Below are 14,050 nucleotides of genomic sequence, written 5' to 3' on the forward strand. Positions count from 1 at the left end.
CTTTAAAAAGTAATATTGACCAGCAAGACAAGATCAATAGATTGAAATTTTCAGACGACTCCTTATTAGAGTTATCACCCTTCGATTTGATTTGTCATGGCATCTGAAAACTATAAAAGATGGATCGAAATGATCAGCAAGACAAGATTTACAAATCTTACTAATTAAGCAATCGACGATGTTGATAAATGAAACAAGTAGAAAAGTGGGAACTAAATTGTCTTTCAAATATATTTTAATGTTGTCTTTTGGCTTCTTCATACTCTTACAAGCCAAAAGCCATTGAAAAATTATTGTTTTGTTAAAACTTTGGACAAAATTGCACTTTCAAAATTCTATTTGGAAGTCTCCATGGAAGAAGTCCCCCGAAAATATTGACAGTTGGCAGTCATGGTAATGAACTAATCTAGTCAGATATTTTAGCCAAAATTTTGAGAAAATGGGTGAGGGGCACAAAAAGTATTATACCAGAAACGTGTACATTCCATATAACTTTTTCTTTTAAATTTCTTAGATATGCATTTTTTCCAATCATTTATAACAAAGAAGTTGAAATGATATGCAATTTTTCTTTAAACTGAGAAAAATCACAAATTTACAAAATTGGCAACATGGTTATTTGACACGAAAAAACATCAAAATATGATAAAACTTTCATATATTAACACCTACCTATGCATTTTTTAGTTGAATTTATTCAGATTGGTTCACTTCATCTTTATTGCGAGTATGAACAAAAGTTTAATTGTGAAACTGTGATTTTTTTACGATAATAGCTCAAAAATGGGTGAAAATTTATGAAAAATGGGGAAATCATCAAAATTGTGTACTTTGAAAGGCCCGTAGCAGAAAAAATAGTGCACCACCCTATGATATTTCTTCACCAATTGTTTTTTTTACAGTCATATAAACCCAAAAATCAGGTTTAGAAAAAAAAGCTTAATTCTATTGGCTCCTGAGAGGTGTACATCATTAATTAGTGTTAACTCAATAAAGTATAGGACAAGAGAGTTGAGATTTCACAAATCAAGTTACAGGAGTCTCTGGCCTTTGTCAGTCTGGTATGATTTTAAATTTTTAGTTCATTTAATATATTTTTGAGTTAAGTTTGGCGGAGCTTGCGGATAGCGTAGAAATTGTAGACAGCAAAGAGTGCCGAGAAATCTAGGTGATCAAGAGGTTAAGAAGGCTACAACTGTGTGGGCGGTATAAATTTTAATTTAAAAAATACTGAACTTCGAGGAACATTCAAAACGAAAAATCCCTAATCAAATGGCAAAATCAAGCGAAAAGTATGAGAGACTTGCAGGAGCTGAACAGAGAGCACCCAAAGTGGTTATAAAAACTTCCCAAAAGTAAAGTAGGACGCTGATTTGTTATGGGAGTTTAACTGCACTTTTCCTCAAAATCATATTAGTCACTGGATTAGTACTGATGTAAGATAGCGATATACATAAATTTTATCATCTTATTTTCCTTGCTTTTTTACAAATTAAGCGTACTGTTTGTGTCATATATGTATCTGATTCCCAGTAGTTGAATAGTTTAAGATATTCTTTTTGTTGTTACATGGCAACAACCTGCTTGTTTTTACTAGTAATATTGCAAACAGGGGGTAAAGATGCCACATATTTCCCACAAATAGAAGTTCAATCCGCTGGAGGATACCTTTTCTGAAAAGGTTTATATCTATCATGAATTCAAATAAAAATCATTTGTCTTTCGTTTCATTTTTTTTTATGAAATTGTATCAAAAAGCGTATGAAAAAAGTGTTTGTAAACATTCCACCGAGCGGTGACATATATTTGTTAATTTCTGTGTCATTTGGTGTCCTGTGGAGAGTTGTCTCATAAGCAATTATACCAAATCTTCTTAGGCTAGGTTCACACTGCCTATCAGATCAACTCGATCATCAATCAAGACCGATCAAGATAAATTACGCGATCGAGAGACTGGCCCGACTTAATCGACAAGAATGTTCGGGATAGTCTACCTTGCTCGTCATCGATCTGACTTTCTAACCGATAGTTTTTGACATGTCAAAAACATTCGAGTAATGATTGAGAAGCAAGTCACACGAGAAGAGATCGGGAATTCGTCAAATTGATCGTAAAAGGATCGTGTAGAGATCGAGTTTGGTCGAAATACAAAAAAAATACCGATCAGTACTCGATCTTGCCGACCTTTGTTCGACTAATTTCCGATCATTTCCAGATTAACTCGACCAATGCCCGATCGCTTCCAGATCACTGCGACTTGCATATTTATTTTATTCCAGACCAACTCGACTACAACCCGATCCCTTTGCGACCACATTCGACTACTCTTCGATCTCTATTCGGCCATACACGAGAACAACTGACAGCTACACGATTCTCTTACTGCAGATCTGATTTACTCTCATAACTCTGCTTCAGCCAAAATATATTGGCAAAATTATTTTTAACTATACAAAATTCCTCCATATACAGTACGTGTCATTACTTTTGTAAGGGGAAGTAACATTTTAAAAAGAGAGGCAAAAGACACCAATGGGACAATTAAATTCAAATTTAAAGGATAAAAACAAACCGACATAGCCATAGCGAAAAACGGTAACCGACGAGATGACAAACAGCAGTCCACATAACATAGAAAACTTAAGCAACACGTAACCCAACAAAACCTGGAATCCGGAAGAGAAGAAAATCCTGCAATTTTGGTACCAGCGAATTTTTCAAATATCAAAGTAATTATGCAATATTATTCATTGTTAGACTGCTGATGACTAAGTTATCTTTCAAAGTTGGTTTATAAGAACATCAAGATAATATTTCACCTATGTTATGGGCTATTTTCTGTTTTGTCTGTCCGTATTTTCCGTTTGTCAAGAAATGTTTGTAGTATAAAAAAGAAGATGTGGTACAATTGCTAATGAAAAGCTCTTCAGAGAACACAAAATGGCACATAAAATTATAGGTCACCTTACAGTCATTTTTTTTCATACGAATTTTAAATCAATTATCTGCTAAATGTGTTCTTGCTGGTCATAACTCAAAACATCGTCTAAAATTAATTACTCAAAATTTCAATCCCTGCATTTGTGTCTACTTTTGTAACGTTTTACAAACTATAACGTTTACCAACCTTTGGTTAGAAAGAAATGCACTCTTGATCTCTCCATAGATATAAATGATATATGTAAACTGTTTCAGAAAAGGTATCAATCCAGGGGATTGAAATTCTACTTTGGGTCAAATTTTGAGGAAATATGTGACATCTTTGCCCTCTTATTGCAATATTTGTTGGCAAATAGATACAGGTTGTTGCCATACAGCAGAAAGTAAAATAAATATCATGAACCATTCAACTACTTGGTATCAAATCTATGAAAAATACTGATTACATACACAAACACATATATTTGACAAACAGTACGCTTTTATTTGCAAGAAAGCAAGGAAATGAGGATGGTAAAGATTTTGTATATTGCTATCTAACATAAGTGACAATTCTCATTTTGTGGTACAAAATTTAGCCCTGGTATCTATGATGAGTTAATTTCCAAAACAAAGAGCAATAAACTACCATTACACATCAGTGTCCACTATTAGGAAGTTTTTATAAGCATTGGGTTCCTCGTTGTTGAGTTAGTGCAAGTCTCTCATACTGCCCACACAGTGATCGTCGTGTCAGCCACTGCCTCGCCTAGATTTTTCGGTGCCCGTTACTGTCTTTATCATCTTGTTCGTCATCTATACTTCTTCCAAGCTCAGTTACAGCTATTAAAGCCTGTTTCTCTGAGCTCTAACCACCTTGCCCACAAATCCAATTGCTTTATTTCTATGTAGATATTTTAAATGTATGATTTTACTCGGACCTTCTACTGAATATAACCAAATAAACGGAAAATGTGTCCACAGGACACTGATGATGCCCCAGCTAGCATATATAACATTAAAAAGGGTCGTGATGCGACGTACGTGCGTACAGACGGACAAGTTTAACACTTAATGCTCACTCCGAAGCGACGTGGAATAAAAATTCTGGACGTTTTTATACTAAAAATTTGGACAATCGGGATTATCGAGTTGATCTGATGGGCAGTGTGAACCTAGCTTTAACACGCGAATCCCATGACATGAAAACCTAAAGAATAGCCCAAAAAAATTCACTACTGTTGCACGACCGACTTGCAACAAACCCACGACAATACAATAACAATTCTTTTGTGTATGTCGTTTACCCATCCTGGAACCATCGTGCACATGTCGTAGCTGATGTGACAACTCAAATATATTTTTTTACATTTTTCATGACAGTGCCACCACAACTTATTTATAGATGTTCCACGACAAAAAAAAAAGTATGATCTGTTGTGACCGGGGCTTTACAATATAAAAAGTGCAAAATATTTAACTGCGTTCCTCAACTTTGTGATAGATTTTGCATTTTAAGTGATTTGATTCGAGTTCAACTTATTATGTTATGACGTCAAAATGAACGTCCGCCGAACTGAAATATTAGCCTGATATGCTTGATGAACTGTTTTATATCTAGAGTGAAAACAATGTTTCCCAACAATGAGAACATGTTACATTGTCAATTAAGTGCTAACTGAAAATAGAAAAATTCAGAATAACAATAAAACCAATAAAATGCAAACCTTTACACGAATCAACTAGAATTCCTAATTTATTGAACCAAAAATCGTTCTGCCTGATCTTTTACAGTCTATTTGGGTAATTCTTCTGCTAAATACATTTTTGATACCATTCTAAAACATATTCTTTTAGTGCAAAAAACAAACTGGTTGCCAGCAATGCCATAAACATTCCCGTTTCTTTAATGAACTTAACCTTTCCGATATGCTAATCTGTATTATCATTTACTTTAGAGACAGGCAAAAAAGCCAAGCAATTCCAATTACCAGGAATCTATCTTTATATCACGCTTACTAAACTCGTCACATTGTATCTAATGTTTAAAGACTAAGCCTTAAGCAGAAATTGTTCGGTTTTGTAAATGTCATGTTGTATATATATTCCGAGAAATTTGTTCTACAAATATGCAGTGTGGGCGGAAAGAAAATTAATAGACATGTTCCTTGTACGAAAAAGGAAGTCAGAATTACGAAGGATAGTTGAGTCAGAAGAAAGATAAATTGTGCATTAAGTATTTTAATAAAGGACAATAAATTAATATAGCATCACCATTCATCGCTTGCATTGACCTGATTATTTGTTGTTACTGATTTTGCGAAACAAGTACCGATTATCAGTTTGTCTGCATATTGATATCGTAAAATATCAGTTGCGAGTCATAATATGAAGCTTTTTGTCGAGTGAGCACATCGAATGAGTTAAAGAAACAATAATATTGTGCCGAGCAGCTAATATCTTACAATATAAACATGCAAACAGCTAGATAATCGATTTATCGGGTTGTATTTGTATAGTTGCACGATAGAAACAAGTGTTTAGTTGTTTCACCAGCAAACCAGAAGAAGACTTGATAAGTTCTGACCAAAATTATAAATGTCGGTTCATTCATTGTGCCGACGGTGATGTGTCAGGGTTAAAGTTATTAAGGCCGGGGCTATCTTTCTATTTTCATATTTCCGCAATCAGACACATAATAAATATACAAAAATGTACTCAACTTCAGTTTGCTTATCTGAAATAGTGCAGCCACCATAGGAATGCTAGGTGTCTCATTCAAACTTACAATTATTCTGCTCTATTATTTTCATTACTTGCAATTAAACACTGGACACTTTTAATTTGCAAAACACTCATTTGCAAATCCGCTCCGACTTTCCTTAGAGCTACAATGTCAAGTGTATAACCAAGTTGTGCATAATTACATGGGATTCAGTATATTTTGTTGTTGTTATTATTAAAAACATACAGTCTATAATATAAACAATATATTACGGAACCAGGACTAACCACCACTAGCACATTATCAGGATAATTCCTTTCACGGATTTGGCTTTACTTTTTGGACCTTTTGGATTATAGCTCTTCATCTTTTATATAAGCTTTGGATTTCAAATATTTTGGCCACGAGCATCACTGAAGAGACATGTATTGTCGAAATGCGCATCTGGTGCAAGAAATTTGGTACCGTTAATTTTATTATATACGATTTTTTTCTTCAAAAAATACCATTGTGTATACGTTTGAGGTATTTGTTAAAAAGTAAACAATTAAAAGACTGGTTGTTTTATAAAATCATTTTCTAAGACAGGAGTCAAACCAAAATGCTGATATACCCGAGGACTTAACGAAATGGATGATAGACCATCATAAATCTTCTTGAGCCATCAAGTTAGAAAATGTTAATTCAGACCTGGTATTACCACACCCACCAAAGCTACCCAAAGACAGAAGAAATCCAACAAATTAGTCTTGACACACCCACTAAGGATTTCCAACTTTTCTGTGAATGAACCTAATTCAGGGGACATAACCTATGAGTTATGATAGCAGGAAGTAAAGTTACTGGTGAAGCAGGCATATGAAAAGGATGCCATCTTGAATGCTGTTCACTAAGAGGGGAAGCCGGATATGCAACTATGCGACTGGAGCTAGATGCATCAGTTGAAGAAGTCATTCATTAGCTACACTCTATTATGGGAATGTTGACAAAGAGGAAGAAATTAGACCAAGTTTTATGGATCATGCCAAAAAGAGGATCAGACTATCACCAGCTTCAATTGTCGACTAGAATCACTCATGAGACAGGCAGTATAGAGAGGTATTGTTGGAAGATAGGACGTTGACGGTATGCTACACTTCATGTTGTGGACTGGTCTGAGAACATCCCTCAAGAACATCTCAGGACACCATCAAAATATTTAATTCTCTGAGAGTTGCACTTCGCCAGATTGAGTATGACCACATGCACCGGGAAGTATTAACAGAGTGTTCAAATCCACAAACCAGTAAAGCAGCAATTGAACCATCTGATGTTGAGGATATCAAAGGAATGACCCAGGAGATGGCAACTAGAATTGACAATTATGAAAAGAAGTTGGACTAACAAGAACCTCCCTGTCACCAAAAAGTATCCTCATGGCAACAATCAACCTGGCAATCAAAGCTTTGGCAACAAAACCAGCAACCAGGATGGCAATAACAGAGAGATAGAGGTAGAGGATTTGGTAGAGGACACCTACAGACACATGATGAACCTCAGTGTTGGAGATGCATGTGGACAAACTGGACATTATAAGCGAGGTTGTGTTGTAAAAATGGATTCTTGTAGGAAGAATTTAAACGGCATTAAATCTAACAAGGGGGAGCATCCATAGGCAATGTAGAAGTAGTGTTTCCAAAGCTAGCCGTGTTAAAGTACACCCAGGATTATTTGGTAAACCAACAGAAATTAATGTTTGTATTAGGCCATAGAAACACCTGCACCTGTCGATACTAGTTCAATCGTCTCAGCTATCAGCGATTTTTTTTTACAGGGAACATTTATCAAAACCATTGAACAATATAATAACACTACTAGATATTGAATATGCCTACGGCCAGAAAGAAACTACTAGTACCATAATTAGGCAATATAGAAGAAGATCTTCAAAAAGGATATAAACAGATACACTCATCTGTCCTGTTAGTTAAACATTTTAATTAAATGTAAACAACCAACAATTTAAAATAAGGGGAAAATATATAAATATCGAACTCTAAGGTAAACTAAAAAGGGAAAGTAAAAAAAAAAACCCAAGACAATATCAAAAAGTAAAATCACAAAAATACTGAACTCCAAAGATATGTAGGATCAAGCCACCAAAATTTTGTGAACACATAAAAAAAAAAAAAAACCTGACTGACTATAACAGGTATAAATTTTTTAGTAAAAAAAAAAAAAGATACAATAAAACTAACGAACAGCCACCAAAAAAGATATGCTATACAATGAAATTTGAAATTAAGTAAGAGACAAATGCAATCTACAATAGTAAACAAAAGGGAAAAAATACTGTATTTATAAACCTCTTTTGCGTCAGAATCGTACCACAGAACCCAGCTTATTTTAGGACCGCATAATTTAAAAACCCGATAGCAGGATGCATAAATACATAGTATTGTCAAAAATCATGTAACAAAAGAGACATGATTGAACGAAGACAAATAATAGGAAAAATGTACAGTTAATGAAAAGAACAACGACTTCAGAACCCAGAATCTAGGATAAAAAATAACCCACAAGCACTGATCAGAACTGTGTTACCTTCAAAAACATTATCTTAAGGACAGGCTAAGTCACTGGTATTTTCGATGATAGTTTTTTTTAACTATGCGTTCATATATCTATTTTTACATATATGTATATTTATTAATCACTTAACCTTGTGATTTTGAAATGATGTTTCCTTAATTGATTTTCAGGAAAAAATTATATTACAACAATTGTTCTGGAAAATTAGAACAAATGTGTGATCATTTTTATACCAATTTGTTTAGATCTGTGGAATACCGGTATTAATTGTCTAATAAACAGGTTTTATACCATGTTTCAGAATTAGAACAAATGTCAAGTGGAATTACTTGTTGCGGACGTGGGAAGACTAAGTAGTTAATCATTATAGTTTAAGTGTTTATAGATAGATATGTTTTGTACCCAATACAATCTTCCGTCCTTCTAAAGAATTTTCTATCCGTGTGATAAGACGATACTTATTATGGCATATATATTGTTCTTACTTGTGAAAATAGTTATCTGAAATGTCAACTTAAATATCTGACAGCTCGACAAAAAAACTGACATGTCAGCATAAACATAGTAACTGACAAGTCGACCTATCAGGACTAGATGTCGATATAACCAGTCGTAATTTGTACAGCTTAGTGGTTTTCTATATAAAAAATGGAAATGAATAGAAAGAACAGTAACACTGTTGCGTACTAATGTTAATCTCTTTTCTTGTGATTATTTCAACGTTGTTCTTTGCTCCATTTTTAATTATATTATCAACACCTTTGTCAATTTAATTGTTCTATCGGACAATCACATTATGCTATTAAACAATCTTAAAACAGTACAAGTCTGGATAACCGAAACACAATAGCGGAACATTAATTCAAATTTTGGTTTATCTCGTTTCATTCCCTCGATGAGAATCCCACGGTATAAAATTTTGACCGAGTTCTTTGGGGTGTAAATTTATACCTAGTTTTCTTCAGTGAAGGGTATAGGATAATTTTAACTCAATTAACTGACATACCTCCTCTCTTATCACCACTGAGTGTCTACAGTCGTGTTAAATGTACTAAACTTTTTTTTTAAATTGTTATTTGGATGGAGAGTTGTCTCATTGGCACTCACACCACATCTTCCGATATCTATATACACGCAACCTCACGTAAACTCTGTTGAGTGAGTGGTACTCTCTTATTAAGTTAAAAGTCCAAAAGCAACATAAGCGACTTAATTTCAAGATTATACGCAAATCTCCATACATTTCATGTATTGTGAGGATCCCGTGTTGTGTTACGTCCCTTTTAACCCATTTTTATTACATGTTTAATCGCTTCGATATAGCGATGTTGATTGGACATAAAAGACCAATAACCAATCAATGGTTAAATATCTACGAGAGCACATGTACTTGCGTCATTATCCACCTTAGTCAACAACTTCTGTTTTCTAATTACGGAATTTTCAAACGCCTCTGTTATAATTGAGACAGTACTTGTTCTATTAAAACGCCTCCAGCAACATTCCGTGTTAATGCAGAATCTTGCCAAATTAAATCTAATAAGTTAATTGAATACAATCGTATCAGACATCCTGATTCCTTATAAACTAATTTAATATTGAAGCTATTTTCTTTCATAGAATCAGATTTTTCTGAGGACAAAATAATATCAGGGATACATGTAAAAAATAAGAAGTCAAGCAAGTACCTCAATGAATATTTAACTGGCTTATTGTTCCCCAGCTCCAGTCTAGTAATAGTATCGTTGTTTTAATTTCAAACTTTTTATTGATTTATGTTTCTTAAGAAAGTACCGGTAAACACGGATTCTGTTTTTGATTAGTCATAAAAGTAAAAGGATATCGAGAGGCAAACAAAACCCATATGTTGACACCAAGGCCAAGTCAAAAAGACTACCAGGACACCAAGACCAAGTCAAAGACTACCAGTAAAACAAGGCAAAAAAAAAATGACTTCTAGTACACTAAAGCCAAAGCAAAGGACTACCGGTACACCAAGACCAAAGTAAAAAAGACTTCCAGTACAATCACCAAGGCAAAAGTAAAACTACTTCAAGTACACTATAGCGAAAGCAAAAAGACTACCAGTACACCAAGGCCAAAGCAAACATATGTACAGTACACAAAGATAAAATTTAAAAAAAAATACCAATATACCAAGGCCTAAGCAAAAAGACTACCAGTACACCTAGGCCAAAATAAAAAGACTTTCAGTACACCAACTAAGGCAAAAGTAAAAAGACTACAAGTACACTAGGGCAAAAGCAAAAAGACTACCAGTACATCAAGGCCAAAGTAAACAGACTTACAAGTACACCAAGGCCAAAGTTAAAGAGTACATGTACAGCAATGCCTAAGCAAGAAGACTACCGGTACACCAAGGCCAAAGTAAAAAGACTACCAGTACACCGAGACTACAGTAACAAGACATATATAGTCCAACAGCAGATAATCACTCAATTGAAAACCACATCTTGAGCATCACGTCAGTTAGTATTGATTTCGTTCGTCCTTTGACAATAAGAAATCAAATGTCCCTGGCCAAAAAATCATTTCTTGAGGAATAAAAAGGCACCCTAGCTTAAACTTTAGAACAGTCTGATTTTAAGAGATCTTATTGTTTCTGATCCATACAACTTCGTATACAACTGATTCCTTTGCTTTGCCATAAAACTGCAAAACAGTTCAGGATGTTCGGTGACGAGTGAGTTGTTATTTGTTTATTTGTTAAAACAGTCTAAATAATGTTATAATAATTTGTTTTTCCTTCTCCAACATTTAACAGATTTAAGCAAAGAACCAGACAAATTGTGTACTGCATTTTAACAATCAAATATGATGGTATACACTTGTTTACCTTAAATGCACGAGGACATTTTTTTATTCTTTGCTAAAAATGAGGTGGATATGAAATCTAATTAACTGAATTGAACTAACAAAAATGACTGTTTCGGGGACAGCATTATGTACTTCAAAAAGGCTGTGCCCGAAACGGTCATTTGTGTTTGTTCAATTCAGTTAATTCGATTTCTTATCAACCTCATTTATTGCAAAGTTATGGGTCAAAATTTGTATATAATTTTTAAATGATGAAACTAGCACTAGATTGTTTAAATGGTCGATGCCACGGCTGATGGACGTTTCGTCCCCGAGGGTATCACCAGCCCGGTAGTCAACACTTCGGTGTTGCTATGAATACCAATAATGTGGTCATTTTTATAAATTTCCTGTTAACCAAACTTTGAAATTTTTGAAAAACTTAGGATTTTTTTATTCAAGGCATAGATTATCTTAGCCGTATTTGGCACAACTTTTTGGGAATTTTGGATCCTCAATGCTCTTTAACTCTGTACTTGTTTGACTTTATAAATATTTTGATATGAACGTCACTGATGAGTCTAATGTAGACGAAACGCGCGTCTGGCGTACTGAATTATAATTCTGGTACCTTTGATAACTATTATTTGAACTTAAAACAAATAAAATTAATGTATTACGCATCATACGGTTGTTAAAGGTTCAGCAATGCAAGCTCGGTCTGGTTTATATGACATTGCTTGGGTCGTGTTGACGGGTTTTACAGGTATACTGGTATCGCAAATCAGTTAAGTCATGAGATCCCACATACTCAAAACAGTAGCTATTTCACAATTGTTAGCTATAACCTCAAATTGATCAAAACCTCGAAATTCAACCTCGATAATAGGGATTCATAAGCTACAGGAATGTTCGGTATTAAATATTTAAATAGCCGAATGCATAGGACATTTGAACTGGATTACGGCAGAGCATATAATTTTCCAAAATGTTAATCTTGAATTAGAATTTTTAAAATTTTACTGGAATCAAATAAAAATAGCATGTAAATTCGGCAAAATAGAAGAAACAGAAAGATTTGAAAACGCAGTATTTATGATAATAAACTATTTACCAAATTTGCGATGAAGTTATGAATTTGAATAGCTGCATAACATAGTATAGATAAATAAAAGCAACAGTAGTATACCGGTGTTTAAAAGTCATAAATCGATTCAGAGAAAACAAATCCGACTTATAAACTTAAACCGAGGGAAACACATCAACTATAAGAGAAAAATGAGGAACAACTGCCACACTGAAGTGCAACAAAAACAAACGCTGACATGCTTAGAAAGAAGAAGTCCATATCCAATTTGCAAGTAGATGTGGTTTAATGACTAATGAGACAACTCTCAACATGAAAAAAAAAATGACATAGTTGTTACTACGAATCACTGTACGGCCTTTAAGATTGAGCAAAACACATACTTCATAGTAATATATAAAAGGCCATATTGACAAATATAAAACAATTCAACCGAGAAAAACGAACGGGCTGATGTATGTACAAAGCGATAAATGAAAATAATTCAGTGGAAACATTTTGTAACGGGAGTTATTGTGTTTACCACAAAGACATATATAAGTGTGTTCATATTTTTATAAAAGAAAAAAGATGTCGTATAAGTAAAAATAATGTAATAACTATCCCACAGATACCAAACCACTTAGACTAATGCAACTCACTTAGACTAATGCAACTGTAAGTAACCGTTCTACCTTCAAAATGCGCACATCCATATCATATCACCTTAGTCCAGTCAATCTAGCATAAATTTGACCCTAACCCAAAAGTAATTGCAACAGAAGAATTTAAAGTTTAAATCTTTAGCATTATACCCCTTATTTTTATTTAATTTGAGATTATTTACCTTGACATGTTGAAAAATTCAATAAATGGTCATCTAATTAATTACGAAATCTAGATTATAGCTTGATAAAATATATGAAAACACCGTTAGAGTTGTTTGTTATACTCTAAAGTACGCTAAAAAATCAAGAACCAATACACTGTAATGAATAGAAGCGACAAAGTTATAATTTTGTATCTATTTTTTTTTATTTTTCTGCTTTTTTTGCAAGAGTTATCTCCCTTTTCAATGCAAAGCTCCATAGGAATTTTAAATGATGATTTTTTTAGTCTTCCTTCAGTCAGATTTTATGGGACTTTTTTCTGTGTATATAAAGGGCATAATGCGATAGATTAGAACTAAAACATTTTCTGTTGCAATTAGTTTGAGGTTAATTCTTTGTTTGACTGGACTACCTTTTCAAGGCACTGACATAATAAGATGTAAAAAAATTTAAATAAAACAACGACCTGGTTTATGTACAATACAATAAACTGAAAACAATATGAAAGAGACCAACTAACGACAACCACTGATTAGGTACATGAAGAAACTGATTGTGACATGGACAACAAAACCATTCACTCATCAGGTTGTGATGTAACAATACAACTAAATAAGAAACTTAAAATTCAGTTTCATAAAGCTTGATTCATCAGATCGTCACAAAGCACAGAAAAAAACTAAGAAAATGAATAAAGACGCAGTGGTCACACACATTACGATCTAAAAGTGGAATGAAAGATACAAGAGGGACAGTCAAACTCAAAGATTGGAAATAAACTGACAACGCCATGTCTACAAATTAAAAGACAAACAAACAAATAATAATACAGAAGACACAACATACAAACATAAAGACTTTCAGGAAGGGTAAGCAGATCCTGCCCCGCATGTGGCACCCGTCGTGTTGCTTATCTTAATACACACCTGGTAAATAGTCTAATTCGGTAGATCACATTCGTGAAAAGGGAAGGGTATTGTAGTTACGACATAAGGAACATAAATCCGATATCATATGTGAAACGGACATTCCATAAGAGTACTCGCAGTTACTGAAAATTCAAAGCTAATTAAACTAATAAGTAATTCATACTCTTTTGTATAAATTATTGATAATGATATA

Source organism: Mytilus trossulus, chromosome 2 (genome assembly GCF_036588685.1).
Source record: "Mytilus trossulus isolate FHL-02 chromosome 2, PNRI_Mtr1.1.1.hap1, whole genome shotgun sequence".
Lineage (NCBI taxonomy): Eukaryota > Metazoa > Mollusca > Bivalvia > Mytilida > Mytilidae > Mytilus > Mytilus trossulus.